Here is a 6,454-nt window from a genome sequence, read left to right on the forward strand (position 1 = left end):
GTGCTTCCCATCACAAAGATCTTGAAAGACAGTGAAGAGGTTTCTGTTCCTTTTCCAGGAACAAAGGTCCCTGTGCTGAGGGAAGGGAGGCAGGTGTCTGCCCACTGGCTGGTGAGCAAATAGTGTGCAGTGAGCTGGGTCAGAGGAGAAATATCTCGCCATTGGATTCGGCAGTGATCGCTGAGAGCACATAACCTAGCCAATACATCAATTCATTGCATGAAAGTATTTAAAATGCCTCAACCTTCTGCCCAAAGATGAGCCCAGCACATCTGAAGGCCTGGGCGTAGGGCCAAGTCATCCATCTAACATGAGCAAGGTTCTGAGCCTCTGGTACAGAAGGCACTTAGCAAGGGGCGGTGGCGGGGGAGTGACACTTCCATCCTTGCCTAACCAGAGGAGACACCGGCTCTCCCACAACAGATAAAGTTCTTTTCTGCTATTTAGGATCCACTTCTCTCTGTTATGACAGATACCCATGTGCGAAGTTGTCACCTGATCACCACTCACCACCAAGCTCTCTGCAGAGGGGAGTGAATCCTGAGGAAACACAAGGTTGCACAAGAGCCTGGGAAGCCAGCCTGCCACTTAACACTATCACCCTTGGGGTCCTGTAATAAAGGGACACAACAGTGATCCTAGCCTCTCTTTTCCTGCTGACTCACAGGGAGCTTGATCCTAATCTTTACATCATATCACATGGATTATTTTTAAAAATGAAATGACGTGGAGTGTCTTAGAGAGCCCCTAGATCTGGACTGTTGTAATATCCCCTTAACAGGTTTTCCTCGTCTAGGCTCATCCTTCCCATGTACACATCACTACTAAATACATCTTCCTAAAATAACTCTCCAGTGTCACCTCCGTCCTTGACAATGGCAGCCCAGTCTCCTTTTGTTTAGCTCCCTAGCCTGACATTCAAGGTCTTCCTCAGTGTGGTACCAAGCTACCTTTCTGTGTCCTCCCATCACATCTGTTAAACCTGCTCTGTCAAATCATGCAGTTTCAATCTATATTCATCCATTTGTTCACCTACCCTTCTGTTTACTCAATATGTATTGCATGCCTACTATGAGACAGAGACCAAATATTTTTTAACTGAATAAACTATATCTCTGCCCTTAAAAAGCTCTCAATATAGGAGGCAGACAGGCAAACCAATGATTACAACATTATGTAATAAGTGCTATCAAAGAGGTGTCAACAAAATGCCACAGAATCATAGAGGAGGCTGATATTAGCAGCCCTCTCCTTTGACTCTTGTGCCCCAAGTCCACATTACCTTATTCAAATCCTAACCACTTTTAACAGCCTACTTTCCTGCCAGCTTTTCAACCCCAGACCACAGCACTCTCTTCTTCCCCCAACTCAGAGTCTTAATTGTACATATCAGTACTTGAGACTTAAATAAAGTTATAATAATCCATCAAACATTACTCTGCAGCATCTCTCATGTTGTCTTGTCAGTTATTTAGCTTGTCATCTGAATATTCTATCTCCAAGCTCCTTGACCTCATATTAACCAATTATATCTGCAATGACTCTATTTCCAAATAAGGTCACATTCTAAGATAGTGGGAGTTTAAACTTCAGCTTGTCTTTGGAACAAATGACACAAGTCCATAACACCCTCAATTTCTGTAGGAGTGGGAGGGACTCTTGGAGGGTAGTCACTCCCAACAGAGTAAACTTGCTTTTAATAGACAGTATTGCAAACATTCTAACGCCTGGTCATAGTCTGGGGCAACTGCAGGTGGCATTCTAACCATATTATCTGGATGTTATCCTGAAACCCCACCATGCTCTTCTGACTCCTTTTCCCTCCCTGGTGAGGAGAGGGAAGGATGGTGTAGAATGACTGAGTCATGGTCCAGGAGGAGCTGTTAGTACATCATCCATGATCAGCCATATCAATACCAAGGGATGAATGTTCAGACGAGATTGTCTTACATTAGACCAGTAACGGGACAATAAGGTGGTGGATGGCCACCGCATCTTCTCTTTCTGGTTCAATAGACACATGAAAAAGATCTCTTGGACTTCCCTGGTGGTACAGTGGTTAAGAATCTGCCTGCCAATGCAGGGGACACGGGTTCGAGCCCTGGTCTGGGAAGACCCCACATGGTGCGGAGCAACTAAGCCTGTGAGCCATAACTACTGAGCCTGAGCTCTAGAGCCCGTGCTCTGCAACAAGAGATGCCACTGCAATAAGAAGCCCACACACCACAATGAGAAGCCCACACACCACAATGAAGAGTAGTTTCCACTGGCCACAACTAGAGAAAGCCCACATGCAACAACAAAGACACAATGTGACCAAAAATAAATAAATAAATTGTGACCTTTCTCTCAGGTCACACAGATTGTAACTTAAAAAAAAAATAGACCTCTTTCCCCTTTTTAAGTGTGTAATATAAAGAGTACTTAATTTAGTAAAAGCATGTGGTCGGGCTAAGGAGTACTTGAGTAAACTAATCCAGAAGTCGTTCTACAACACATCCCTTACCAGACAAACCATAGAGGGTCAGATTGGCCCAAGTTGGTAAACAGCACTGTCACAGAGAGATCTGAATATATAGAGCTGGAAAAGTTCTGGCTCACTGTAGGTGCTGAATTAACTCAATGTTTGATAAAGGAATGAATCTGCTTCACTAAAAAGTATTGATTTTGGAAATTATGGAAAGGTCACTAGAATACAAAGGAATACTTTTTTAAAGTCAACTTTAGAAACCAGATGAGATCTAGGGTTCAAGACGGCAGAGTAGAAGGACATGCGCTCACTTCCTCTTGCGAGAGCACTGGAATCACAGCTTACTGCTGAACAATCATCAACAGGAAGACACTAGAACTCACCAAAAAAGATACCTTACATCCAAAGACAAAAGAGAAGCCACAATGAGATGGTAGGAGGGGCACAATCACAGCAAAATCAAATCCCATACTGCTGGGTGGGTGACTCACAAACTGGAGAACACTTACACCACAGAAGTCCACCCACTGGACTTCCCAACCTGGGGGTCCGGCAATGGGAGGAGGAATTCCTAGAAAATCAGACTTTGAAGGCTAATGGGATTTGATTGTAGGGCTTTGACAGGACTGGGAGAAACAGAGACTCCAATCTTGGAGGACACAAACAGAGTAGTGTGCCCACTGGGACCCAGGGTAAGGAGCAGTGACCCCATAGTAGACTGAGCCAGACCTACCTGCTAGTGTTGGAGGGTCTCCTGCAGAGGTGGGACAGAGGTGGCTGTGGCTCACCATGGGGACAAGGACACAGGCAGCAGAAGTTCTGGGAAGTACTCCTTGGGGTGAGCCCCCCCAGAGTCCACCATTAGCCCCACAAAAGAGCCAGGTAGGCTCCAGTGCTGGGGTGCCTCAGGCCAAAAAACCAACAGGGAAGGAACCAAGCCCCACCCATCAGCAGACAAGTGGATTAAAATTTTACTGAGCTCTGCCCATCAGAGCAACACCCAACTCTACCCACCACCAGTCCCTCTGATCAGGAAGCTTGCACAAGCCTCTTAGATGGCCTCATCCACCAGAGGGCAGAAAGCAGAAGCAAGAAGAACTACAATTCTGCAGCCTGTGGAAGGAAATTCACAGAAAGATAGAAAGATAGACAGAAAGACAAAATGAAAAGACAGAAGGCTTTGTACCAGATGAAGGAACAAGATAAAACCCCAGAAAAACAACTAAATGAAGTAGAGATAGGCAACCTTCCAGAAAAAGAATTCAGAAAAATGATAGTGAAGATGATCCAGGACCTCAGAAAAAGAATGGAGGCAAAGATTCAGAAGATGCAAGAAATGTTTAACAAAGACCTAGAATAATTAAAGAACAAACACCTGGAAGAATTAAAGAACAAACAAACAGAGATCAACAACACAATAACTGAAGTGAAAAATACACTAGAAGGAATCAATAGCAGAATAACGGAGGCAGATGAACGGGTAAGTGACGTGGAAGACAGAATGGTGGAATTCACTGTTGTGGAACAGAATAAAGAAAAAAGAATGAAAAGAGATGAAGACAGCCTAAGAGACTTCTGGGACAACAATAAATGCAACAACATTCACATTATAGGGATCCCAGGAAGAGAAGAGAGAGAAAAAGAATCTGAGAAAATATTTGAAGAGACTACAGTTGAAAACGTCCCTAACATGGGGAAGGAAATAGCCACCCAACTCCAGGGGTGCAGAGAGTCCCAGGCAGGAAAACCCAAGGAGAAACATGCTGAGACACATAGTAATCAAACCGACAAAAATGAAAGACAAAGAAAAAGTATTGAAAACAACAAGGGAAAAACAACAAATAATATACAAGGGAACTCCCATAAGGTTAACAGCTAATTTCTCAGTAGAGATTCTACAAACCAGAAGGGAGTGGCACGGTATGTTTAAAGTAATGAAAGGGAAGAACCTACAACCAAGATTACTATACCCGGCAAGGATCTCTTTCAGATTCGATGGAGAAATCAAAAGCTTTATAGACAAGCAAAACCTAAGGGAATTAAGCACCACCAAACCAACTCTACAAAAATATGCTAAAGCAACTTCTCTAAGTGGGAAACATAAGAGAAGAAAATGACCTACAAAACCAAACCCATAACAGTTAAGAAAAAGGTAATAGGAACATACATATGGATAATTACCTTAAATATGAATGGATTAAATGCTCCAACCAAAAGACACAGGCTTGCAGAATGGATACAAAAACAAGACCCATATATATGCTGTCTACAAGAGACCCACTTCAGACCTAGGGACACATACAGACTGAAAGTGAGGGGATGGAAAAAGATATTCCATGCAAATGGAAATCAAAAGAAACCTGGAGTAGCAATACTCATATAAAATAAAAGAGACTTTAAAATAAAGAATGTTACAAGAGACAAGGAAGGACACTATATAATGATCAAGGGATCAATCCAAGAAGAAGATATATCAATTATAAACATATATGCATCCAACATAGGAGCACCATAATACATCAGGCAACTGTTAACAGCTATAAAAAAGGAAATTGACAGTAACACAATAATATTGGGGGACCTTAACACCTCATTTACACCAATAGACAGATCATCCAAACAAAATTAATAAGGAAACACAAGCTTTAAATAACACAATAGACCAGATAGATTTAATTGATATTTATAGCACATTCCTTCAAAAAAACAGCAGATTACACTTTCTTCACAAGTGCACACAGAACATGCTCCAGGATAGATCACATCTTGGGTCACAAGTCAAGCCTTGATAAATTTATGAAAAGTGAAATCATATTAAACATCTTTTCCAACCACAATGCTATGAGATTAGAAATCCATTACAGGGAAAAGAGCGTAAAAGACACAAACATATGGATGCTAAACAATACGTTACTAAAGGACCAAGAGATCACTGAAGACATCAAAGAGGAATTCAAAAAATACCTAGAGACAAATTACAATGAAGACATGATGATCCAAAACCTATGGACTGCAGCAAAAGCAGTTCTAAGAGGGAAGTTTATAGCTATACAAGCCTACCTCAAGAAACAAGAAAAATCTCAAATAAACAATCTCACTTTACACCTAAAGGAACTAGAGAAAGAAGAACAAATAAAACCCAAAGTTAGTAGAAGGAAAGAAATCATAAATATCCGAGCAGAAATAAATGGAATAGAAACAAAGAAAACAATAGCAAAGATCAATAAAACTAAAACAGGTTCTTTGAGAAGTAAACTAAATTGATAAACCTGTAGCCAGACTCATCAAGAAAAAGAGGGAGAGGACTCATATCCATAAAATTAGAAATGAAAAAGGAGAAGTTACAATGGACAATGCAGAAATACAAAGCAACAAGGATGTCCACTCTCGCCACTATTATTCAACATAGTTTTGGAAGAACTAGCCATGGCAATCAGAGAAGAAAAAGAAATAAAAGGAATACAAATTGGAAAAGAAGAAGTAAAACTGTCACTGTTTGCAGATGACATGATACTATACATACAAAATCCTAAAGATGCCACCAGAAAACTACTAGATCTAATCAGTGAATTTGGTAAAGTTGCAGGATACAAAATTAATGCACAGAAATCTCTTGCATTCCAATACACTAACAATGAAAGATCAGATAGAGAAATTAAGGAAACAATCTCATTTACCATTGCAATAAAAAGAATAAAATACCTAGGAATAAACCTACCTAAGGAGGTAAAAGACCTGTACTCAAAAAACTATAAGACACTGGGGCTTCCCTGGTGGCACAGCAGTTAAGAATCTGCCTGCCAGTGCAAGGGACATGGGTTAGAACCCTGGTCCGGGAAAATTCCACATGCTGTGGAGCATGTAAGCCTGTGCACCACAACTACTGATCCTGCGCTCTAGAGCCCGTGGGCCACAACTACTGAACCCACACACTTACAGCCTGTGCTCTGCAGCAAGAGAAGCCACCAACGATTAGAAGCCCAC

The sequence above is a fragment of the Lagenorhynchus albirostris genome, chromosome 5 (genome assembly GCF_949774975.1).
Source record: "Lagenorhynchus albirostris chromosome 5, mLagAlb1.1, whole genome shotgun sequence".
Taxonomy (NCBI): domain Eukaryota; kingdom Metazoa; phylum Chordata; class Mammalia; order Artiodactyla; family Delphinidae; genus Lagenorhynchus; species Lagenorhynchus albirostris.